Raw genomic sequence first — 26,830 nt, forward strand, 5'->3', positions numbered from 1 at the left:
TCAACCATATACAGTAGCTGCTGAATTTCCAAACTGCTGCTAAACAAAAAAAAAACTAGAAATGAAGATCAGTAGCAACGACTCACAGTATCATTGTCTACCGCTTTAGGTCCTGCTTAGGAAGCCTGTGGTGAATATATTTTACACAAATGAAATGGGGAACTGCTGCAATTTTAAAAACATCTACTAAACTATAGATTATAGTGGATGGAAAACCCCAATGCCTGCCTTCTACACTGTTGTATTCATGAGGGGCATTTAGTTGTGCAAGTTAGGGAGTATCAGATGATGCAGGATGCAATGGGACCCTAGTCTATACCACCTTGACAATGTCAGGAGGTAAATATAGATCTGGCCTCCATCCATCTGATGCTATGGCTCCACATCTTTTTTTCTGCTGATTAACTGCACATCCTCTGTGCGGCTTTAACTCACCTAAACTTAGGGACTGACTCAAAATATACAGTACACATAAAATATAAATGTCACAATATAAAGCTGATTAGTAATTAATACAGTTTTCCTACATGGTAGCTCAGAAACCAGTGCAACTAGCATCAGACTTTAATAATCAGCCTTGTAGTATCAGCTTATATGAGAGGCAAACATAATGTTCTGCTTGATAATTTGAAACAACCCCTAAGCTTAGCTTCTCAACAGCTGCTCAGAGCCCACTGAACATGTGAGTGTCGCATACACTTTCCAAGATGGTGACTCCCTGTGACAAGTTTGAAGTCCTGGATCATTGCTGATATTGAGAGGCTAAAACTTTAGGCTGGTGCAATAAGGTCAGTATATAAAACGTGGCATTTTAGTCATATTCATATTTAGAGTTTAGTTCTTCTTTGATGCTTCTTCCCCCAGTCTTTGTTAAATGAAGGCGAGTGACTCTTAGAACAAGTGCGTTGATTGCAACTTGACAATATTAGGTTGTAAAATCCACAAATAAATCATTACAAGTATAAATGACTGTAAGAATAAATAATAAAGAATATTTGTGAAACAGATTTATTAAACATCCACTACAGGTTAGTGTATTGTTATAATAGTGACAGTTCCATTTTGCTTCATGGCTCAATAAGGTTTTCCTATGGATCCCACTGGACAGTCTACAATCCTGCTCAATATCCATCAGTCTTGAAAAAGACATATTGCATTGCATTTACTGGCAGTCTCTCACCAGAATAGTGTTTTCTTACACCTTCATTAGTAACTAGTCATGGGGCGAATTTATTCGCCAGGCATGGATTCGTGGTTGAATTTCCGCAGTTCGACAACTGCGAATGTTTTCACCAAACTGCCGCGAAAAATTAGCAGTGGAAAAATTTGCTGCATCAAAAAAAAAATTTTCACATGTCTAAATTGACACCCATTGACTTGAATGCATTTGGACAAAAGAGTCGCGATTATAAAAATTGTCACTCGCGTCAAAATTTTTGCGCATCAAATTTATTTTGACGCCCGTTGACTTCAATGCTTTTTGCAAATGTTTTGGCGTTTCACACATTTTTTCAGAGTTTCGCAAATATTTCAGCGAAATGGGACAGTTTTGCTCATCACTATTAGTAACACTTTTTTAATCAATCATATGATGGCAAGGTTGCATTTCGACTATCCAGTGTCCCATTGTTTGTCTTATTTTCCTATTTCCTGGGTGCAGGTGTCCTGGGCTTTATATTGTCTGATATTCCTGAATATGATCAACAAAAAAGGCAAAGTTGTGCTCACCGCTAGATATGTTTAAACCATTAAGTGGGGTACAATGAGGCTGTGACCTCAAAATTCATACAATTAACCCCTTAGGTGTTTACTACACTCAAAAAAATAGTTGCGCGTCAAAGGAGATTGATTGTGCGTCAAAAAAATTTTGTTGCCAAACACCAATGCATTTTAGTGAATTTTCACCATTTCGCCAAGCAAAACGGGTTGGATTCGCCCATCACTACAGCTAATTGCTAGTGCTATTGGCAACTGCACTTGTGCACTTTAGCAATGTTTGAATTTGTCTTATGGATATTAAGCAGGTTTTTTTAAATCCTGTTATCAAGGCAGGAAACAAAAACGATGCTCATTTTTGCACTGTTTAGTTTCTGTGTTGAAATCTGAAATAAGCCTCTCCTGCATTTTAGATAATTCCAGTATCAGAAGCAGAATCTTGCAGGTGCTTGCCTCTGTGCTGTGTATGACATTTTTACTCCAGGCTGCTCAATATTCTCAAATAAAGATATACTGCTCCTTTAAGAACACACTGAAAACACAATTTGTTTTAGCATTTATGAAACTCAAATAACAATCAGAGTGAATGGAAAGAGAAAACAGTGTTGCAAGACAGAAAACCTGCAGCAATTTTCTGCCCCTCGTGCTCAGAACGAGTTAAGGAAAATGGCCACTGTCTGCTCTGGCAGGACAGCTAATTGGAATGAGGGTCCTGCTAGCATGAGAAACCAATTCATCTTCGCCTGGCAGTTTATCCTTGGGTGTGTAAATCAGGTTCATAAAGAGTTGCAATCTCGGAACGCCATCTGAAGATAACACCTTTCTGATGTTTCTCAGAACTGTTTGATTGCTGCAGTATGGGGTAAACATACAATTTATAAAAACAGTTTCTCTGCAAAAGATTGCTTCTGCTTTCCTTACTGTGAACGACATATAGAGAAAGGCACTTCTCCATTCTGTATGTGTAACAAGGTGCTGGGCCTTTGTATAAGGTAATTGGGAAACATCTTCTCGCTTTGTTTGTGTGTATATATATAATATTTTTAATGCAGTGGGAAAATCAAGCTTACACATTGTTGTTAAACGATTATGCAATGTTTTGGTTTTGCTCAAGTGTGAATATGCCCAGAGATCTTTTATAAAGGAATTATTATCTGGATATATATCTATTTCTGAAGCATTTGCCTTCCTTTTGCTGAGGGAAGAAAACCACTGGAGTATTTTTTTTCCAGAAAAAAACAATTTAATTATTTAGGAATAATGCCAGCTTGAAAACAAATTTATGGAAAAGAATTACTTCAGTACAGCTTAATGATTTTACCCAACTGGGTAAGAACTATTATTTCTGAAGTATCTGACAAATGCCTTTAACTTGCACCGAGAGGAAAGCCAGCTCACTTTATTGACTCATATCATGATAAATATCCTAGTGAAGTAATGCAGATATTGCAATATTAGTAGAATGTTTGGAATACAAATTTTAATGAATGCACTTTTGATATATAATTACAGGCAGCCCTGCCAAAAAGCTATTTCAGTCACGGTTATGGCTAATTTCCAATTAAGAGCAATACAAAAAAAAAACGTGTTCGACATATTTTGTGTTTATTATGAATGCTATTAGTTTTACCTTTCTTAATTTTCTTTTTTATTAGCTTTCAGCTACATCACTAAAAGAGTTACCAAAATGGCAAGGCAAAAATACCATTAATGTCGCTCTTCTTTGGTAGGTGACGTCTTCTGATATGGCCACCATTTCATGCACCTTGTTTTATATAGGAAATTAGAAATAAACTGTACGTGAATGTTCAGGGTGAGAAGACCAGAGGTAAAGAGGCAGTTTAAACAGCAGTGGAAATAAATGGAAGTCCAATAAGTTGAAGAAGCCTTTCCTAGGGCCTTGTGTGCATGTTGCTAATCTGCAGTGGTATACTGCAAAACTGTAGAGGGGACCTGTTACGATAGGTATCCCAAACCCAGAACAATCCCCCAGGTTCTGGTCACGGCTCAGTCTTCTGCCTATAAGGCCTTTTGCTTCAGGAGGAGCCCTCCGCTACTCGGGTGCTGCCAGGTCTTATCATGAGAGGATCAGGGAGAGAGTTCTGGGCAGTCAAGGGTCAAGAACAAGGATCAGACAATATGTAAGCACACACAGGAACTATGAAGATAGACCTATATTGGGCAATGGTTTTATAGCCAGCCTAATGGCTTACACTAATCACCTGGGGCCAGATTAATAACAGGTGAACAAAGCCATGCCTACTTGCAATTACTAGTATAGCAATGGGAGTGAACCAGTGCCTTAGCTGTCTGCTCACATAGAGCAGTGGTAACTCAGGTTCAACAGAATATTACAGGACCATAGTCATCATTTTCAGTGTTTTTTACAGACTAGTTAATTGCCAATTGAGGGCTGCCATTTTGGTCTCTACTTTAACTGCAACACACAGTCTATCCACATATTCATCTCTCTGCACACCAGTTCTTTGTTTTATCAACTTTGTTATAGTTGTTGTATTTCTCTATAGACAGACTATAAGCATCTTGTTATCTGCTATAAACATTGCTTCTTTAATATTTACTATACTAATATGCTTTATCTTCTGTGGTTGTAGTGGCTACTAAGACTAAACCAAAAAATATATTGCTTTGACTGAAATCCATACTTACATAATTTTTCTATAGAAACCTAGTTTAAGATGAAAAACAAAATTACTTTTTTTAAGAGGTACTCCTATTATCCGATTTATCTGCAAATTAATTTGCACATACACACAAGGGCAGGCTCTTAAGATGTCTGTTTAACACACAGCCAAAGAAAAGCCCATTATCTTCCTGTGTAAACTCTGAATCATTTCCCGTATCCATACGTTTACTTTAATTCCATAACTCATCTTGTTGAAGGTTAAAGTGACATCAGCATTTATTAGACTCCTCTATATGCACCTTCAACCTTGAAATGTCACAGGATACATTTTCAAATAATACATGAAAACAATGGATGTTACTCACTATACTCTCCCAGTGGAGTTTGAGTGTTTGATATATACTGTAGATCTCTCACTCATTGTCATACATGTTCTGGCCAATAAATATCAGTGACCACCTTGACATTTGTAACATCTCTCTATTCACATACAGTACCATATTCTTTCACAATACAATGTTTCTGAAGGAATGTTTTTATGCAAAGCATGGCACAATCTAGAGTAATTTAATAAAAGTGTTAGGCTTGAAGGCCATGCCAACCAATCAAATTTTTGTTTTTAAGCAGTTGACCAGTTGTAAGAGATATTAATGGATCTCTAAAGAGGAGAAAGTGGGGGAGTGAGTCCTTCAGGCAGGGACTGGAACAGGATCACGATCAGGGTGACAAGAGTGAGGAATCAGTGACTGGATAGAATGGGCATAGAGATCAGGACTGGAACAGGACAGTGCAGGCAAAGAGCCAATGACTGGGACAGGACTGGAACATGAATAGAACAGGACTGGAACAGGACTACGATTAGAGCAATAATAAGAACAAGAACAGAACAAGAACAGAATCAAGAATAACTGCAGGAACAGAGCTAGATCAGGACCAATGCAGGGAATAAGACTAAAAGCAGACAGGAGCCAGAGCAAGGACACCCAGGACATGGCAAAATGCATGAAACAGCGAAAGATTCACCAAATGCATTGAAGTCTACGCGTGACAATTCTTTTTGGACACACAACAATTTTATGATGCACAATAATTTTTTTCACCCATTGGAGTCTATGGCCAGCTGCAAAACCTGGGAAAATTTCACTCATCTTTTCACTCATCATTAGAGGACAATGCTCAGGAACAGAAAGTGAGGAGAGCAGGGCTTAAATAGGGCAGCGTCAGCCTTGATTTGCTGACCTTATCCAGCCAATAAGGTTGTTAGGACCAGATAAGAAAGGCCACGTGATTGATAATGAGCAATCTTGCTAGTTGAATAAGAGGATAGAGCATGGAGCCAGAAACCCAGAGGTTTTTGGCTCGAAGCCAAGCAGATCCTTCTACCAGTAAATGCTATCTGTGGTTTGGTTGCTGTGGGTTACAAGAAGCAAACTTAAAACCATTTATTACATTACCTGATTATCTTTTAAGAGTAAAACTGGGCATTTGTTCCTGCCATTCTTTGTTGCAAGAGGCTGCATGATTACTGTAATATCTCTAAGTGGTCCTGACAAAAGAAACATACAAATTAATACACTAAGGTCATTGCAAACTGTAGTAGCTAGTATGACAGTATCAGTCCTATTGAAATTACATTGTTAAAGCTGATACAGGCATGGGACCTGTTATCCAGAATGCTTGGGACTTGGGGTAATTTGGATCTTCCTACCTCAAGTCTTCTAGAGAATTATGTCATCATTAAATAAACTCAATAAGCTGGTTTTGCTTTTAATAAGGATTAATTATATCTTAGTATGGATCATGTACAAGGTACTGTTTTATTATTACAGAGAAAAAGGTAATTATTTTTTTAAAAAAAAATTGGATTATTTGGATAAAATGGAGTCTATGGGAGATGACCTTTCTGTAATTCGGGGTTTTCCGGATTGTGGGTTTGCAGATAAACTATCCTATACAACAAAACACCATTGTGACTAAGCCTGCAGGTCAAAGATTTTTTTTTTACTCTTCTTTTAACTGTAACACTTATAATTTGTCAGACAAGTACAGATGGGGAGCTTGGATTCATAAGTAAAAACCATCTTTCAGCATATCATTTGCCTTTTTTATTGAAATGTTTATTTTCTGGCCTGCCTGGATGAACCTGGTTTTTACCTTTTTTAAACATTCATACTGTACGTCTGTGTACATGATATATTCAGCGAAATACTTTGTATACTAAACTGTGCCAGCACTTTTTCATGACGTTTCCAAGGTTCTGTTTTTCAAGCCAGTGACATAAAACCATGTAATATAATATTTCATACTTAACAATAAAAAACTGTTTTTATTTATTTTGTATTTATTTACTTATTTATTGCAAGGAAAGGTGGAACCTTATTCTGTGTTGCCATAAAAGAATGAGTTATCCACCTTTTACCATCAAATGCTGTTTACATAAATAATCAACAGTACATAGAGGGGAAAAATGCTGACACATTACATCTGAAATGACTCCATCAAGCAGAACATTACTTCCATGTTTGTGGGAATATGTTAACAGTACACATTTATTTTTGTACAGGTCTTTCAGGGGAATTGTTCTGTCAGCAAGAAGGTTAATTGTGTTTGGTGAATCTCTCGAAATGTAGATCTGCTGCTTTCCATTTGCCTTTCTCCATCTATTATTATATTGTCTTAATCAAGAAGAGGCCTATTAAAAGCGATAAGACACGTTTCCCCCCCTGAAGAATAGGAAAGTACTGTTTTTCGCAAATTGGTCTTAAGACTTAATTCAGTCATGGATTTGGCTGATTACATTTGTTTCAGTGAGGAGAAAAGTTAATGTATGTTTTAACCCTGTTTTAGTTAGCTGGGTTTTAGTAGAGTTAGTCACGATCAATCATAGACTCTAGATAACATTACACCTAAGCGTGTAGGCTGTACTACCTTATAAAGTATTAATAATCATTATCAGGTTGCAACCTTTTGTTCTGTCTAGACAATTATCTGGACTAGCCTATGCACAGAAACTCACCTTAAATTAAATCTTTCTAAAAGTGAAATGGTTCTCTTTCCCCCAATTAACACCCATAAAATCCTAGAAGTATTTATCATAGTTAACAATTTCACTATTACCCCATCTCCCCAGGCCTAGTGCCTTGGGGTTATTCTAGATTCTGCCCTGTCCTTCACTCCTCATATCCAGTCACTTATTAAATCATGTCACTTTCATCTAAGGAACATATCTAGAAGAGTGTCTGGATTCTGGATGCCGGTATTTGTGACCATTCGTCCTTGCAAAATCTCTCCAGTTCAGTTAAATTTGATGGCTGGCAAGCATGGAAAGCCTACTTTAAATCATCCCATAGATTTTTGATGATATTCAAGTCGGGGCCCTGTGATGGCCATTCCGGGATATTGTACTTCTCCCTCTGTATAAATGTCTTTGTAAATTTGTAGTGTGTTTAGGGTCATTGTCTTGTTGGAATATCCAACCCCTGCGTAACTTCAGCTTTGTGACTGATGCTTGAACATTATCCTGAAGAATTTGTTGATATTGGATTGAATTCATCCGACCCACAGCATGATGGAACCTCCACCAAATTTGACAGTAGGTAGCAGGTGTTTCGCTTGGAATGCAGTGTTCTTCTTCCACCATGCAAAGCACTTTTTGTTATGACCAAATATAACTAAATTTTTTATCTCATCAGTCCAAAGTCCAAAATGACTGTGGCTTGTCTAAATGAGCTTTTGTATACAACAAGCCACTCTGTTTGTGGCTTAAATGCAGAAATGGCTTCTTTTTCATCGTCCTGCCATACAGATGTTCTTTGTGCAAATTGTGCTGACTTGTAGAACGATGTACAGATACACCATCCATCTGCAGCAAGATGTTATTGCAGGCCTTTTGAGGTGATCTTTGGGTTGTCTGTAACCATTCTCTCTTCCGCATGTGCTGCTCCTGTATTGTAACCTTCCATTTCCTGATTACATTCCTTACAGTTAAAACTGACACTTTAAACCTCTGATATAGCTTTTTGTAGCCTTCCCCTAAACCATGATACTGAACAATCTTTGTTTTCAGATCTTTTGAGAGTTGTTTTGAGGATTCTATGCTGCCACTCTTCAGAGGAGAGTCAAACAGAAACACAACTTGCAATTGGCCACCTTAAATACCTTTTCTCCTGATTTGACACACCTGCCTATGAAGTTCAAGGCTTAAGAAGCTATTTCAACCAATTTCGTGTTGCCAGTAATCAGTATTGAGCAGTTAAATGCATTCAAATTAGCAAAATGACATTTTTGCACAGCCAGTTTTTCACATTTGATTTCATTTCATACAACTGAATACTGCTTCACTAAAAATCTTTGTTCATAAAATACCTTAGTTCTTAGATGTTCCTGGGAAATGAAAGACATACCTCTGTTATCTTTTTTGTTGAAAGTGAAGTAAATTATTATGCTGGCTGAGAGGGGTTTCCAACCTTTTTCATTTGACTGTAGACTTTGCCCTGTCCATGTCAGCCTGGTAAAGCAAACTGCATTCACACTATTTAAAAGGTATATAGGTGAACCTTGGGTGGTAAAGTGACTAGGAAGCCAGCAATCCCCTTGGACATCATGAGAAGATTCAGTCCAATAAATGGCAAGCCAGAAGTCTTTCTCGCGGTCTGTAAGCCATCTGTTCTCTCTGCAGTATTGACTTATGGCTGGCAATGCAGCCAGCATATTAGCTGTTTTCCCCACATATATCAAGGGAGAGATTTACAGAACATTCTTTTATTTCCAAACACTAACTTCTGCTGGAAAGACAGAACAATCCATCTGATTCACCAATCTTTTTAGCATGAGTTGGCAATTAAAACAGCACGGAAAAGATTTGACAAATTCACAAAGTCATAGATTTGCGTTGCATTAATACTGAAAAAATATCAGTAATAAAACATGTTTTCAAGCCAAAGCAAAACCCATGCCAAGTTGATGATAGTATATTTATCACTATTCTTTATTTATATGGTGTTGGCATATTCCACATGTCTTTACAGAAATTATGCATTATTCCCATTAGTCCCAGTGGAGCTTACAATCACACTATCACATTCACACACACACACACACACCAAGGTCATTTTTTATGAAACCGTATATTTTTGGAGAGTGGGAGGAAACTGGAGTACCTGGAGGAAATCCAAGTAGACACTTGGAGAAAATACAAACTATATACTGTATATATATATATATATATATATATATATATATATATATATATATATATATATATATATATATATATATATATATATATATATATATATATATATATGTTATCTGAAGACTGTAGAATCTATTTTATCCACATTTTTATAAATTATTTCCTTTTTTACTGTAATAATAAAACAGTATCTTGTTCTTGATCCCAACTAAGATATAGTTAATCCGTACTGGAAGCAAAACCAGCCTATTGGTTTTAATTAATGTTTACATAATTTTCTAGTAGACTTAAAGGGATACTGTCATGGGAAAATATGTTTTTTTAAAAACGCATCAGTTAATAGCACTGCTCCATCAGAATTCTGCACTGAAATCCATTTCTCAAAAGAGCAAACAGATTTTTTCTTTTATATTAAATGTTGAAATCTGACATGGAGCTAGACATATTGTCAGTTTCCCAGCTGCCGCCAGTCATGTGACTTGTGCTCTGATAAACTTCAGCCACTCTTTACTGCTGTAGTCCAAGTTCCCCAATGGGAAGGTAACCAGATAACGGCTCCATAACACAAGATAACAGCTGCCTGTAGATCTAAGAACAGCACTCAATAGTAAAATCCAGGTGAAACAATAGCCTGTCCGAAAGTATTTCCATCCTGAAATGCTGGCTCTTTCTGAATACACAGGCAAAATAATATTGCTGCCTAAACACCAATATTATAACTAAACAAAAAATATACTTGCTGGTTCAGGAATTACATTTTATATTGTAGAGTGGATTATTTGCAGGGTAAATAGTGTAATTTAGAAATGAAAACAACATCATAAAAATCATGACAGAATCCCTTTAATGTACGAAAATCCAAATTACAGAAAGATCTTTTATCCGAAAACCTCAGGTCCCGTGCATTCAGGATAACAGGTTATAATACTAGATTGCATATAGATAATGATTTACTAATCTGTCCTGTTTCACTTCACTGAAAAATTCACAAAACGATAAAAACATTTGTGAAGCAACAAAAAATAACCATAACACATTTAAATCCATAGGCATCAATTTTTTTTCTCATTCCAAATGTATTAAAGTCAATGGGCATTTTTTTGTGACTTTGACTTTTTTGTCTCTGCGACAATTTTGTCTTGTTGACTTTTTTGTTGCAGCAAAATTTTTCATGGCACATTTTTGCTGCAGTTACTCGAAAAAAAATTGCAGATACATATCACTACATATAGATAATAATAAAGGTATGGGATTCATTATCTAGAAACCCGTTATCCAAAAAGATCCGAATTATGGAAAGGCTGTCTACCATAGAATTCAGGATATTTAGGATTATTTTGTTCATGAGAGGCATTGTTGCATAATATACAGCTATGGACTGCAGCTCCAGAGGTCACTGTTGAAGAAGCCTTCCAGAAGAAATTAACTATGATAGCTGACTGCATAGGGAAACAATGTAGCAGTACACAAATACCCAGTCTAACACAGGCTGAGATAGAACTTGATCAAAGAAATAGCAAGGAAATAAAAACATGTAAAGAAAGTATTTATTGCATCATAGCATAATCGGTAGCCATTTTTTTCATAACATTAATGGGTTAATTCTTATTATGAAGATTGAATGCAAAAACTATTTTAAAAATCTCCTAAAAATTAAAGTGTTATAAAAAAATAAAAATGTTATAAACATTTCTAAAAAGTATTAAATATTATATTGAGAAATGGTATCCCAGCCCTGTGAGCATGTAGAACTCTTTACAGTTGTACCCTCTTCATAGTAAATTCTCCTTATATTGTACTGTAGTTTTATCCCATCCATCTCCAGAGTTTAAATACTAAGAAGTCCTATTATAAAAAGCCTCCTGGTAATATTTGTATTTTTTACGTTTAGCCTAAAATTTGTATTGTATTCATTTTTTAAAACCAAAGACTAATAAAACAAAAAAAAAAGACTGATACAACAAAAAAATAGTAATTCAAATCCAAATTATACAAAGCTTCTGCTTCAATGTTCCTTTTACAGTGAAACAATGCTCTAATTAGAATAACGGAAGATATTGGCCATTGTATTTCAAATGTTACTCTACAGTTGGTCCAGCCTATTACACATTGGCTCTCAAAGTGTTATGGGAACACATACAGATCTCTTAACTGCACAGTTATTATGATATACAGTATCTAATCTACTGTTAGAGCCATCTGGCTAATGGCATAACATACCTAATCATATCAGCAAGGCCTGAAGACTACAGTTATGAATATCTATTATTATTATCATACTATATTCAGAAAATGGTTTATAAGCTATTCTCAAATTATATTATATATTATAATCACAGGTGTCTAGTATTCTTCTGCATTCAAATTGTTATGAAAATCTGTTTTTGCAGCACCATTGTATAATCTGATTAAATGCTCTTTTTTGTCTTTTTCGAGGAAAGCTTTTTTTAATCTATAAGGGCAGATTTGTAAAGAACCACATTTATTTTTCATTTCCTTTCTTTGTTTTTTTCTGAGCAATGTTTGAGAAATTGAATATAGAACAGCTGCTTCATTGGTTAACTGATATCTGAAACAGCTCCTATTTTGTCATTGTCAAATTGATCTTGTATGTTTTTTTTTTAACTTCTTTCCTGAATAGATCCCCTATCACAAAGCTCTGTTTTGCAGCACGAAGCAGAAGAATAATAAGCTTAATTAGCATTAAAACATATTCATAAAATGAAAAGCCATAAAAATAGATAAAGCTCAAAGGAGAAAAAGGCAGATTTCTGCAGAACTGAAGAATGAAGAAAACCATTTCTAGCTAGGTAGGCAATGGAGAGTGAATTAGAGTAACAGGCAATGTTGATGCCGTGTGACATATCCTCTGTCCTTGTCTCCTGACTCGCGGCAGTTCTTAAAGCTGAGCTGAATCACCTCTACTACACAGGAAAAAACCTCTTTCGGAACAAAGAAGCAATATTGGAGCTACAAAAAAATATTGTTTTCTGAGCTGAAATTTAGCTTGTCATGGTCTCAAGACAAATGAAACTAACCATAGAATAAGTATCCTAGCTACAAAAAGTTTGCTCTTGGCCTACGTTGACTGACGTTCGTGACTCCAGATCTGGAAAGAAATGGTCGTCAGATACACCTCCAGTCAGATGTTATAAATATCACACTGTGGTACTTTTTTTTTTTTGTAACTTGTTTTGAGTTTTTGATGGAACCAAAAGAACAGACCATCCTGATTAATCACAATGCTGAAGGGGCTTGAGAAAAATAAAAAGCTTTTCTGCTGGAGTTGAGGAAATGTGCTTGGGCACAGATAAGTTTGAATGGAAAGCATTGCATTGAACAAATGCAACAGTTTGTGCATTTATTTCCTTGTTGTGTAAGGGGAATGCCAAAAATAAATCAGCAATTATTGTGAATGCACTAAAAGAAATCTAAGTAGCATTTGTTCTTATTTACAACCTTTTCACTGATAGAATAGCCAACTTCCACCAATGAAAAACAATGAACAAAGAAATAACCCGTTTATAATAATGTTACAATACACAGCTTTTTTGCAAATAAAGGGAGCAATGAGAAGGTAGTTTAAATGTTTATCTATGTAATCCTTTTCTCAACACCGTTTGCGATATAAGAGCGACATAAAAAAGCAAAAAGTTCCTGGAGGTGCCAAATATGGACAGTGGGTTGTTATTAGTAGCCCCATGTGGACTGCCAGCCTATAGGAGGTTCTGTTTGGCAAACACATGATTTTCTGCAGCTAAAAATTGCCTCCAAGCCAGGAATTCAAAAAGAAGCACATGCTTTGAGGCCACTAGGAGCAACATCCAATTGGTTGGTGAGCAACTTTGCTTGCAAGCGACTGGTTGGGGATTGCTGCTGTAAGGCATTAATTCATAGTTTAGCCACTTCAAGGCAAAGTACATATGATGACCTCCATTTGTAACCTTAAGACACAAGGGGGTATATTTATCAAAAAATGAAGTTAAAAATCGCCACAGTCTGCTAGAGTAAAATTCCGCCACTCTCCATTCATTTCTATGGAATTTTGAAAGGCAAATTGAAGAGAGAAAAATCTTCAGAGGGGCCCATACACTCCAATCCCCATCCTCCCACCCACTTCCAATCTCCGCCCACTTCCTGTCTGGATCCCGCCTTTTTCCCACCCAAACTCCGCCCACTATCCACCCTGTGCCGACGTGCTCTGCTTCCTGCTGTAGGTAAGAGAGTGGCTGGGGAGTGAGATTCTTGTTGACTATAGAGGAAGCAGACCCCCCCTTTACCCTTGCGACTATGGGGTCTGCTTCCTCTATAATTATGCCACTGTTGAAGAGGTTTATAAAGCCTATGTGGGGAAGGTTTATTTTTCTATTTCTGTTTAAACTAAAAATGAACATTGCTTCTTTCCTACCAAATATTTCACCTAGCATTTGGATACACTTTAAACTCTCAAATTCAATGCAAAGTGAAAGAAAAGTTATTACCTTGCGGTGGTGTTACAAAAAAAAAAACAGTTTTTAATCATTGGTAGTTTTGGTTAAATTATGAAAATATATACACACTGCATCAGATTGGGACTGGTTCCATTTATATCTGCTACTCTTTTTATAAGCATTTATGGAGAAACAAAATTAAAAAAAATATTCCTATTAAAAAATTATTCCTTTCTGCCATGTTTTTTGTGCAAATATAGGTATGGGATCTGTTATATAGAATGCTCAGCAGGAAGGGATCTTTCCATAATTTGGATCTCCATGCCATAAAAATAATTAAACATTAACAGAACCCAATAGACTGGTTTTGCCTCTAATAAGGATTAATTATATCTTAGTTGGGATCAAGTACAAGGTACTGTTGTATTATTACAGACAAAAAGGAAATCATTTTTGAATTTTAATTATTTGATTAAGATGGAGTCTATGGAGTGTATGGAAAATAGCCTTCCTGTAATACGTAGCTTTCTGGATAATGGATCCTATACCTGTTTAATAAAGCTATTAAAAACACTAGAAAGTAGTTATTTTCTAGAAAGTAGTTTATTGTTAGCAACAGATCATGCTCTTTTTTTCAGCAAAACAGAACACATGTTGAAATTCTTGTGCAGATTCATTCAAATTATGCAGAAAAGATTTTACACACGTGAATGAGTGTGATTGTAAATTCCTTTATTTTTAAGGCATGGGGGTCTAGCAAACAGAGAGAGAATATAATATCCTGAAAAGGCAGCAATATTGGATATACACTTTTCAGTCTAAATTTACATGAGGTTTTAATGAAACCTTGGAAGTGGCTGCATATGTAAGACATTTGTTTATAGTTTTTTTTCCATTTCTTAAATGAGTCAGTTAAACAAATCTGCAAATCATGTTGGGACTAGTGATGGGCGAATAAATACACCAGGTATGAATTCGCTGCCCATTGACTTTAGTGCATTTGGACAAAATAGTCGTGCGTATAAAAATTGTTGCTTGCGTCACAATTATTTTGACGCCCATTGACTTCAATGCGTTTTGCAAATTTTTTAGCGAAGCAAAACAGCACCGATTCGCTCATCACTAGTTGGGACATTAGGGGACAAAGTGAACTGGTTTAAAGTGGGACAATAAGGGGCCAATTTATTAATGCTCGAGTATTTGGCTACTAGCTTGTGTTCCTAAACTCTTGCTTGCTTTCTGCATCCGAATACCTGGACGTCATGCTGATCATTTTTTTCACCAAAAGAATAAAAAAACTTCGCACTGAGATTTCCCTTCATTTTCCATACAATTACTTATTTATCTGAAATCTGAACCGTTTTGAGAATCACACAAATTGTATGCTTGATTGTAACTGTAATGCTCCTGACAGAAAATTCCAGTGGGAAGCTATGTTTAACTGTATTAATTAGCAGAGTGTTGTTTGTGTAGTTCTAACTTGAGATCAAGATGTGATGTCCTTAGAGATTTTTTTAAGGGGTGCAACTGATCTCATAGTTTATCCCCTTGAGGACACATCTTATTCATAAGCGCACACATCAGTGCCTATTTTGTTAGATTTCTCCAGAGGACAACCCTACTAAGCACAGTTAACACCAACACAGCTCTATACATAAGTAAAATTAGTCATCATAACTAAATGTGCTGGCAATATTTCACGAGCATGCCACCCACAGACAGCTTCCATTGGGAAATTTGATTAAAAAATATTATTTATGGAAATGAGAAAAAGACAATCAAGAAGAATTCATTCTTATAAGCCATGATCAATGGGGCTCACATTACTTTACTGCATTAAATCATAGTAACCAATAACAAATTGGCTTTGAATGTTAGTAAATGAGCACATCTGTTTTTTTCAACTAATCAAACAGCTGGAAATATTATGATTATCTTCAAACAGACAATAGGGCTCTTTTTTATATCTTAGTGCAGCTTGTATGCATCCATACGCCACCAAATTTCTGTCATTCAAGATGCTCAGCTGAAAGCACAGGATGCATCTGGGCCTAAGACAACTGCCATATGTCAGGAATAATGTATAGGGTTGCTTTAGGTGTTTGCAGGATATCCTTGATGGCTCTATGCTGGGAGCATATGAATTCTATGAAGGGAAACTTGCAATGCCCACCCTCTTCAATCCTGATACTTCCAATTTAGGCTGGTTTTTCAAGCACGATTGATATACAAACCTTCCAACCCCAGTCTGGAGCTGCACTATGCTTTCCCACCCTATCTAAACCTACATCAACACTTTATAAAATCTTGCTACAAACAACAACCCTATACTTTCCAACAGTTTATCATAAATAGTTAACATCCCAGACCTCACTGAGGAAGACTGGGATGACGTAAAATACTAGTATTACCTATTCTCTATGCGGGATATACTACATCAGTTTAAATGGTTACACCATGGGACATAACCCTGGAGCAAAATGTCACAGATGTGGGACAGAAGGGGCAAACTTCCTGCATATTGGCAGATTCTGGACTAAGGATATGAATCTTCTAGCAGACAAACTAGATTTCCCTAAGCTGTTAACCCAACAATGCCAGAACCAGATAAAGAAAACTCCTGTATTATGCAAGGTAAATAATTGTTATGTCATGAATGGGGCCCAAGTTCCCAAAAGAACAGAACTGGATCACCCAGGTAAACCAGACCCTAGCTCTTAGCAAGCTTACCCTATTAGCCAGAGACTCTCAGATAAAATCTCAAGTCCATGGTTGGAGGCAGGACTAGGTTGACATGGTTTCCACACATTAACTTAAGTATTTAACCCAACATTCTATACAGATCCCCATGTAGGGGACGACTTGAAGTTAATACAGTAACTGTGAGATAAGCAGAATGTTTATCACAGATAAGTAGACATTTGCTAAATGCAGAAAATGACTGATATTCCAACCACAGCACTGTATTAAACAAGTTATTATGTTTAGTTAATCTTATTTTTTGTTGTGTGTTTTTGTTTTACATGTCTAAAACTTATAAAATATCTATTACCTATAAAAAATTATAGGGTTGCCTTGAGCATGCAGTGAAGCTGCATACTCAAGGCAGCGTGATTCTGCTAGTGCTTATAATTTTTCCTACCGTGCAAAAATGGTTTCCTTGTGGGGTGTAGAGTAAATTAAAAATTAAATGAAAGAAGCAACTTATCTGCTACTGAAAAAAATGTTGTATGCTAGTGTCCATTGTATTTAATAAAATGTCTTATGGGAATTTTTTTTTAATCTAAGTATTTATTTAATGGTTCACCTTTAAATTAACTTTTACTATGGCCAGTTCTAAGCAACTTTCCACTTGATCTTCATTATATATTTTGTACAGTTTGTGAATTATTTGCCTTCCTCTTTTGAGTCTTTCCGGCTTTGACAAGGGGGTTACTGACCCCATAAAAAAACGAATGCTCTGTAAGGCTACACGCTTATTGTTATTGCTAATTTTTATTACATTACTTTCTATTCAGACCTCTTCCATTAATGTTCCAGTTTCTCAGTGCATGGTTGCTACGGTAATTTGGACCCTAGCAACCAGTTGCAAACTGGAGAGCTGCTAAATAAAATAAGCTATATAATTCAAAAAACACAAATAATAAAAAAATGAAAACAAACTGCAAATTGTCTCACTCTCTGCATCATACAAAAAGTTAATGCAAAGGTGAACATAACAACATAAACAACCTACAGGCAGGGTTTTTTTTTTTTTTAAATTATTTATTTATTTATTTCCTGGAATTTATAAAGCGCCAACACATTTCTAAAGTGCTTTACAGAGATTATACATCAGTGCCGTGACTGGAATTAAACTCAGGTTGCTGGCAGCAGTACTTCCTGCTAAGCTGAATAAGCTATGAGCAATAAACTTGCAATATAATAACTTACATTTCCAACTTTTATTTTAATGTATTTCCAACTTTTATTTATAATGACTTTCTTGTGTGATTTTGCAAAGTGGGTAAATTATTATATTTGCACAAGCTATATATGTTTCATCATTTTTGAAAATATATGGCGTCTAGCCCATGCTAATTATATTCATGTTTGACCTATTAATAATTAAATAAATCTGGAGCAGGTTGGATTTCTCTGCTCCAACAAACACAATGGAAGCTCTTATTTATCTCAGGTCAACCGTAGCTGTAACTGTGCTTCATCAGTGTGCATCACCAATATACTAAAACAAGTTTTGGTGAATTAACTTTGTGGTGGCACACATTCACTTTCTTTCTCCAGATGAAACTACACCCGTGAAAAACTTCACAAATTTAAAAATTCACCAATTTATCAAAGGCTTTAATGAGTATTTTCACCAAATGGGAATTTTGCCTAGTTTTGGCTGGTGAGCTACCATTATGAAGATTGAGCATTCACTTTTGCATCTCATTTTCTACATAACCTCCTCCATGCTAAATGTGTCATTTATGTATTTTCTTGCAAATGTTTCCCTTTTCAATTGTATGGAGAAAAAATACGCTAGTGAATGTACAGTATGCCAGTACTACTGATTTTATATATAAATATGTAATCTTATTATGCCTGTTGTATTTAAAGAAGTTTGGCAGAGTTAATAAATGAATATAGTAAAACTTTAGTAAATATGCTCTAGTATTTCTATTTAAGGATTCCTTTTACTCAAACCAGTAGCACAAACTAAAGTATTGCATGCTTTGTTGCCCAAATCTGCAAGGGATAGTTTTCCTAATATAAGTCAAAAATGTTTTGTAATTTCCTCTCCCGGAGTTTCCAACACATTGCTGTTAGGAGCAAGGAATTTCCCTTCCAATTTGTGCCTGCACGTTAGCATGCCACTCACCCACTTAGACTGCAAGCACTATGGGGCAGGGACCTTCTTACCATATGAGCGCAGAGATACAGTCATATGAAAAAGTTTGGGAACCTCTCTTAATTCTGTGGAGTTTTTTTTATCATTGGCTGAGCTTTAATAGTAGCAATTTCCTTTTAATAAATAACATGCCTTATTAAAACCATAGTGACATTAAGTTTATTGGATTAACATAAAATATGCAATATGCATCATAACAAAATTAGACAGGTGCATAAAAGTGGGCACCCGAACAGAGATATTACATCAATATTTAGTTGAGCCTCCTTTTGCAAATGTAACAGCGTCTAGACGACTCCTTTGACGAGTATCTGGATTCTGGATGGAGATATTTTTGACCATTCCATTCATACAAAATCTCTCCAGTTCAGTTAAATTTGATGGCTGCTTCAAATCATCCAATAGATTTTCGATGATATTCAAGTTGTGGGACTATGACGGCCATTCCAGAATATTGTACTTCTCCCTCTGCATCAATGTCTTTGTTTAGGGTCATTGTCTTGTTGGAATATCCAACCCTTGCATAACTTCAACTTTGTGACTGATGCTTGAACATTATCCTGAAGAATTTGTTGTTATTGGGTTGAATTCATCTGACCCTCGACTTTAACAAGGGCCCCAATCCCTGAACTAGCCACACAGCCCCATAGCCCTATAGCAGCTGTTTTACTTGAAATGTGGTGTTCTTCTTCCACCATGCTAAGCACTTTTTTTGAGTGCAGAAAGGGCTTCTTTCTCATCACCCTGCCATACAGATGTTCTTTGTGCAAATTGAGCTAAATTGTAGAACGATGTACAGATACATCATCTGCAGCAAGATGTTCTTGCAGGCCTTTGGAGGTGATCTTTGGGTTGTCTGTAACCATTCTCACAATCATCTGCATATGCCGCTCCTGTATTTTTCTTGGCCTGCCAGACCTGGGTTTAACAGCAAATGTGCATGTGGCCTTCCATTTTTGCTGATTACATTCCTTACAGTTGAAACTGACAGTTTAAACCTCTGAGACAGCTTTTTGTAGCCTTCCCCTAAACCATGATACTGAACAATCTTTGTTTTCAGATCTTTTGAGAGTTGCTTTGAGGATCCCATGCTGTCACTCTCCAGAGGAGACTCAAACAGAAATACAACTTGCAACTAGTCACCTTAAATACCTTTTCTCAGGATTGGACACACCTGCCTATGAAGATTTGAAGCATTCAAATAAGCAAAATTACAAGGGTACCCACATTTTTGCAAGGCCAGTTTTTCACATTTGATTTAATGCAATACAACTGAATACTGCTTCACTAAAAATCTTTGTTCAGAAAACACCCCAGTACTGTTATCTATTTTGTTGAAAGTGGAGTAAAATATTATGCAGGCTGAGAGGGGTTCCAAAACTTTTTCATATGACTGTATATGAATGAAATACATTCTTAAAGGAGCTGAATAGTAGCAATAAGAATTTGCATTTAGAGGAACATTTGCACTGGACTAAAGGTATAAGTATGTTCAAAAAAAGGTTTTCTCATGAAATAACTTTGTAGCAGTAGTTTCCAAATTGCTGGTGGCTAATGGTGGCTAATAGCAAAGGCCAGAAGTCCTAGGTTTATTGTCAGTTAGGGAAAAATTTAGGTAGAATGCTTAATATCCATCTCAGATTCTCCTGGTGCCAATCAATATATAAACAGTATATGCTGTGTATATGTTGTTCACACTGGAGTTGCAAAAAAATGTTAACTAAGAACTTACAGGGAAATGTAATTGAAATGAAAATATCTCTATTTTGGTACACTCTCATAAATATATCCTCCCTTAGGAGGCTGAGTCAGAGGCAGTCACACTGGAGATTACAGACAGCTCTGCAGCAGGATCAATCTTTAAAGTGACACATTACACCTGCTGCGTCTCTAGTAGCTTGGCAGGAAACAGGATGGTCTCTCTCTGTACTTCTAGAGATTCTGAACTCTCAACAAAAACAGCACATCATGAAATAGCAGCCTTTCTGCACTCCTGGACATTCTTACACACATTGGATCTGACTAGATGCTGCAACAGGGCTGCTTTTATATGCTCTCTCTGGCAAACCCTTGCATTCCGCTCCAAACCTAGGCCCTTCATGGATCCTCCTCTATGTCCCAGCCATTCTCTGGGGCTTCCAGCCAATCTGTCACTTCCCTGTCTGTAACCACACTCTATGATGTTACAGGCAGAACAGAGGGAAGGTGTGTCTGATCCCCTACATTAATATAAAAGATGCAATACAAAGAAAATTATTTTGGTAGCAGAAAAGTCCAATGGGTGCTGTATTCGTGATATAAATACCCAAGGCCAGATTTAAAATTGCTGCACTTCTAAGCCACTCTCCTCCCCACCCTGCTCACCCCTGCTTGTTCCCAACCTGCTTGCCAGTTCCCTGATCCACTTGCACACACCTCCATCCCTTACCCATTTGCACACCGACCTGCATGTTCCCGACCTGCTTGCCCCATGCCTTTTCCCGCTAACACACCCCTGTTTTCAACTCGAATTTTATAGTTTGTGATGCAATGCAATGCCATAAAAGTGTAATGAAGAATATTACATTGCAACACACAAACTTTTATTCTTATTTGTGTGCAAATGTATTCTCTTTGTCAATTTGATAACATTACCTCCATAGCCTTATGTGGCTTTGTGGGGAAGCAAAAAACAAACTCAAAAACATGAAGTGCTCAATAAAAAACGGCATAAACAGATCCTCCATGCATCAGTGTGGTAACACTGCTAATAAAGGTAATAAAAAACATCTTTGGAGAGAATATCTAACTCACCAGATTTAGGAGGTTTACAGGCCAAACACAATTTAATGTTCAAAACCTTGAATAGAACAAAGATAGACCACCATCTAGATAAGTATAGCTTTTAATACTCAAAAGATACAAATAAAACAACATTAAACAAAAATTCAGTCCAAGTCCAGAATCTCAAATCCCCTACACGTTTCATGTGGTAGACCACACCTTCTCAGGAGGATATCCTAGGCGGCATGGTGGATGTGTTTCTGCACTCCTTTATTGAGTACATGAATTTGAAAAATCTGCACCAGGAGTTTTCATTTCAGCTCTTCCCCACAGAATATATTTTCAAAAGTATTTTGGTGTTTTCATGTGTTTTAAGACACCTAATCCTCAAAGAGTTCATAATATGCACCAGTGTGCAGGGTATTTATAAGGGTTGTTCACCTTTAAATTCATTTTTTGTATGATGTCGAGAGACAATTTGCAATTGGCTTTAATTTTTTAGTATTTGTGGTTTTTGAGTTAAAATTTTAATTTGCATTTGTTCTTTATTTTGAAAACTATTTACTGACTATTCTATTTATGACTTTAATTACATTTTACCATTCATTTGTCTGCAGCAGAGTTTCCGTAAGGCAAGAATACACATAATAAATTACAGAATAGCAGTCTTCACATAAATTCCTCCGTGACATTCACTGTGGTACATTCACCATTTGTTAGGTTGTTAGCCTATTGTATTACTGAATACTTTTTGCATCAACAATAAGTGTAAGGATAAGAACACAAATTGCTTTGCTGGCAATCTTCCTAGCTAGGGAAATAAAAAGATACAAAAATCTATATATGTATGCCATATCAGGCAGCACAGGGGTTTAATATTGCTGTATTCTTATCAGAGATAAGGATCTTGCTGTCACAGTTGGCGACAGAGACTTCACTTTGTGCCACCTGAATCCTTCCCCAATGATCAGCAACCCAAGAAAACTCTACTCCACCGGATGATATTTCATAATCAAAATACGACAGAATGAGTTTGCTCTCATGGTGGGTGAATCAATACTTCATTTTAGTCTGTAGCTTGATCTTTGGAAACAACTGTACTATTTTCTTTTATAGTTTTCCTGGGGAGTACTTTAGAACATATATATACAAGCAGTCACTTTTCCAATAAGAAAAAAATAACTTCAAAAGATATTTTAAAAATGCATTTATCGGAAGTATGAACCTACAGAATGACTTGTATTGTTCACATTTATTTTTAATTCACGGTTTAGCTATAGACACAAACTGCTTTCACACTTATACAGCACATCTAACCATATCTAACGGTTTCAATTCCCACTAGCTTTGCAGTAATGGCACAGAAATTATTTTAGGTCACTGAGAAGAGATCTGTGAAGATTTTCCAGATCTTGATAATGTTGTGGACTTTTTCAATGACATTAGCAATGTAAGGGTTTTTTTTTTTCTGAAACAAAGGCCTGAATCTGAAAAACAGCAAGAATGCTTGTAACTAAACTACACTTTTCAGCTCGAAACCACTTAAGCCAATCCACTCAAGTTCCATAGATCATTGTCTACAATGGATAGACATTTTGCATGGCAACACTAAATTCTATCACCTCTCAATTTTATTTTTCTTCTCCTGTTTCTTTATTCCTATGCTTTTGCTTCTTTTTCATTTCTTCTCCTACTTTTTTTTTCTTTTGCTCTCTTGCAGATTGCAGAAATGGCCATATGTACATCTCCAAATAAGAGAGGGGGATGGTGGTCAGTACAATTTTCCAAATGATTTGTGTCCGATTCCTTAATGGTTGCTCTGTGCTGCAACTGCTACAAACGATCCAAGTATAAAAGAAGGAAAAGGAACTCCAGCAGTGTTACTGCAAACAACCTTTTATTCTGGGTAGTGGTAAACACATGTTTCGGGTTCAATACCCTTTATCAAGTGAATAAGGACCATTAACACGTGCACACATTTAAGGCTCATATGCCCTTTGACCTATACAGCATAGCGCAATCTGGGAAATCCATTTAAAGAGAAATGCACTGACACATTTTAAAAGCATTAGTGTGCATATAGTTTATATTGCAGCCTATCCATAACATTGAGAAATGTGTTAACACATTAGTAATAAAACCGGTGTTCAGACCATAAAAATAAAGAAAATAGTAAAACTTGCGACATACAAAAGTTAAAACGATTAGAGTTGAAAATCCCAAACTTGTATCCTATCTTTATTCATGTGTATCCAATTTTAATAGATACCGTATATACCCAAGTATAAGCCGAGTTTTTCAGCATCCAAAATGTGCTGAAAAAGTCTACCTCGGGTCAGCGGTACCCGACCCGAGTAGCTGAGATTGCAGTCCCTTTTAATCATTCCTATACCAACAGTACACTTGGGGAGAGACTGCAATATCCCACAATGCCCTCTGTTGGTTATATGAAAGAATAACAGTGCACCCTCTGTTGGTTATATGAAAGAATAACAGTGACTGCAATATCACACAGCGCCATCTGTTGGTTATATGAAAGAATAACAGTGACTGCAATATCACACAGCGCCATCTGTTGGTTGTATGAAAGAATAACAGTGACTGCAATATCACACAGCGCCATCTGTTGGTTATATGAAAGAATAACAGTGCGCCCTCTGTTGGTTATATGAAAGAATAAAAGTGACTGCAATATCACACAGCGCCCTCTGTTGGTTATATGAAAGAATAAAAGTGACTGCAATATCACACAGCACCCTCTGTTGGTTATATAAAAGAATAACAGTGACTGCAATATCACACAGCACCCTCTGTTGGTTATATGAAAGAATAACAGTGCGCCCTCTGTTGGTTATATGAAAGAATAACAGTGACTGCAATATCACACAGCGCCCTCTGTTGGTTATACGAAAGATTAACAGTGATGACAATATCAAACAGCACCCTCTGCACATGGTAGTGGGACAATGCACACAGTAATCCGTTTGGCAATTCTCTGTCACCGTCAACTTTGCAAAGAAGTCCGGTTGATCGCTGGGGGGGTCGCTTTGAATGTGCGCTGCTGGGAGACAGGGCTGTAGTTGTGTCTAGGCTTATACTAGAGTCAATAAGTTTTCCCAGTTTTCGTAGGTAAAATTAGGTACCTCGGCTTATACTCGGGTCGGCTTATACTCGAGTATATACGGTAAGTCCAAGAAAAAGAATGAGCACCAAGTTTATTTCAACCCAATGCATATTTAAAGGCAACTTTATGAATTGGGACAAGTATTTCTGTCTCATTTTAGTCATATTAAAAATTGTCAGAAAAAAATGATAAATCTTTTTTTTTGGTAATTACTGTTCGTAAAAAAAAAAGAAAAAGATCAATTTATTTATAAAATGATCTCATACATTTTATATACAGTGTTCAACCTACCTGGCCAATAGATTTTACATTCATTACACTTACTTTTAATTGCACAGTAAAATATGTTGACAGATATTATTCTGCACAGTGAGATCAATTTACTAACAGTGGGGACATTTTCCGAATGTAAAAATTGACCACAGTAATTTAAACCAAAATTTGGCAATTAAATTAGATCTGTCTACTACCAGTAGAATACCAATTTCAAACGCCTCAATAGTTGCTCTGGGTTATTTGAAAAGATATAATGAATGGGTGGAAGAAGGCATGGAAATAGACATGGAAACAATAGGAAATGTAATAGGTCAGCACAGGAGGGGGTTGGAAGTTAAATTAAAAAAAGTGTGGGAAAAAAAGCTACTTCCTTTTCCTACCAGCAGGGGAGACACACAGGTCTGAAGCAGGCCCACCCTTTCCTCCCCTTTTTTCTTTTAGGAGGCAGAGGTGTCCAAATGGTAAGTAGACAGGGAACTGGAAGGGCTTCCAGGAAGAAAGGGTTAGAAAAAGGGGTAATTAATTGTCGCAGCATTTGCCGGTGGTCCTGCTCAAGCAGGGAGTTAAAAGGAGGAACTATGAGGGCCCTCTGAAATCAGTTTTTGCACCTTAACTGGATTTGTTTGTATATGCCAACCTATCATACTGTTACAAAACGTTATGTTTCCTATATTTTGTTTGTGTCCTAGTCATGCAATACGTTGAGTAGAAAGTGTTCTTGTCCCTGACTTTAAACTTTTGTCTCTCCTAACAACTTGCCTTACAGGGAAATCTGCATTAAACAATTATTATAGTGCTAATTTATAGTGAACTGAAAACATTACAGAGAGTGCCATCATATTCCGAATGAATACAGCCAAACCCAGATTTTATGTTTTCCAAGGGACCGAGGAAAAAATATTAAAGAAAGCATTTTTCCACAAAATCCAGGAAAACTTAAAATGGGGTATGTAAAATTAGGGATTTTCTGTGAAAAAGGTGTAAAAAACAAAAACAAACCCATATAATGTAGGGAAAGTCACATTTCAGGGGCAATGTGAGTTTGTTTTTAATGCAGAAAAACATACATAAAACCTTGGAAAAGTGAAATGCATTAGTGCATGAAGGGACTATTAAAAAAACAATATCAAGGAAGACATAAAATGAGAGTCTGTGAAATCAGGGTTTGACTATATACAAATTGCATACAAGAAAGCCAGCCAAAAACCAATAGAAGTAGGACCTGCCCAAAAAAGCTTACAATGTATGTATGTACAGTATTTTTATGTATATAATTATTTATATAGCGCCACAACTGTATGCAATGCTTTATAAGGTCTAAACACAGTATAGTTATATTAGGTTATACAGTAACAAAATATAAGTCAATGCTTAAGAGCTTAGAAATTTCAATACATAGTTGGGATGAGGTCACTGTCCCTAGGAGCTTACACTCTTAAATTAAGTTAGTAAATGAAATTATACATGCACATTCACAGGCTTGTTTGAAAAATTATGAGACAAAACATAAGTACCTTCAGGGAGGAGATCACTGCAACTTTTCTTGAGTTTTTCCTTCAAAACACAAGATCACCATTCTAAATTTGCAACTGTAAAAAACCCCAGTGTGTCTGTATGAATATCACAACAAAACAGAACAAAGTCGCAATAACGTATTTTATTAACTCAAAACCTTGATTTGAAGTATTTTATATCTCTTAATGTGTTTATGCAACATTAACCATTTCTAAAATGCATAATTTTTTTTTTACCTAAAATTTGTTGCAGTTGGTTGCAGTCTCCACAC

The 26,830-nt window shown here is 36.3% G+C and overlaps 1 protein-coding gene across 4 annotated transcripts in view; it reads right to left on the reverse strand.

Annotated features, from left to right (window-relative positions):
- Positions 1-26,830, reverse strand: part of lingo2.S (leucine rich repeat and Ig domain containing 2 S homeolog) — a 723,222-nt gene that overhangs the window by 224,593 nt on the left and 471,799 nt on the right. The window contains exon 6 of one of the 4 annotated variants that reach the window (XM_041580102.1): positions 5,818-5,909. The exons of the other annotated variants lie outside the window; for them this stretch is intronic. The gene's annotated coding sequence lies outside the window, so the exon portion shown is untranslated. The remainder of the gene's footprint in view (positions 1-5,817; positions 5,910-26,830) is intronic. 4 annotated transcript variants of the gene reach the window in all.

Source organism: Xenopus laevis, chromosome 1S (genome assembly GCF_017654675.1).
Source record: "Xenopus laevis strain J_2021 chromosome 1S, Xenopus_laevis_v10.1, whole genome shotgun sequence".
NCBI classification, from domain to species: domain Eukaryota; kingdom Metazoa; phylum Chordata; class Amphibia; order Anura; family Pipidae; genus Xenopus; species Xenopus laevis.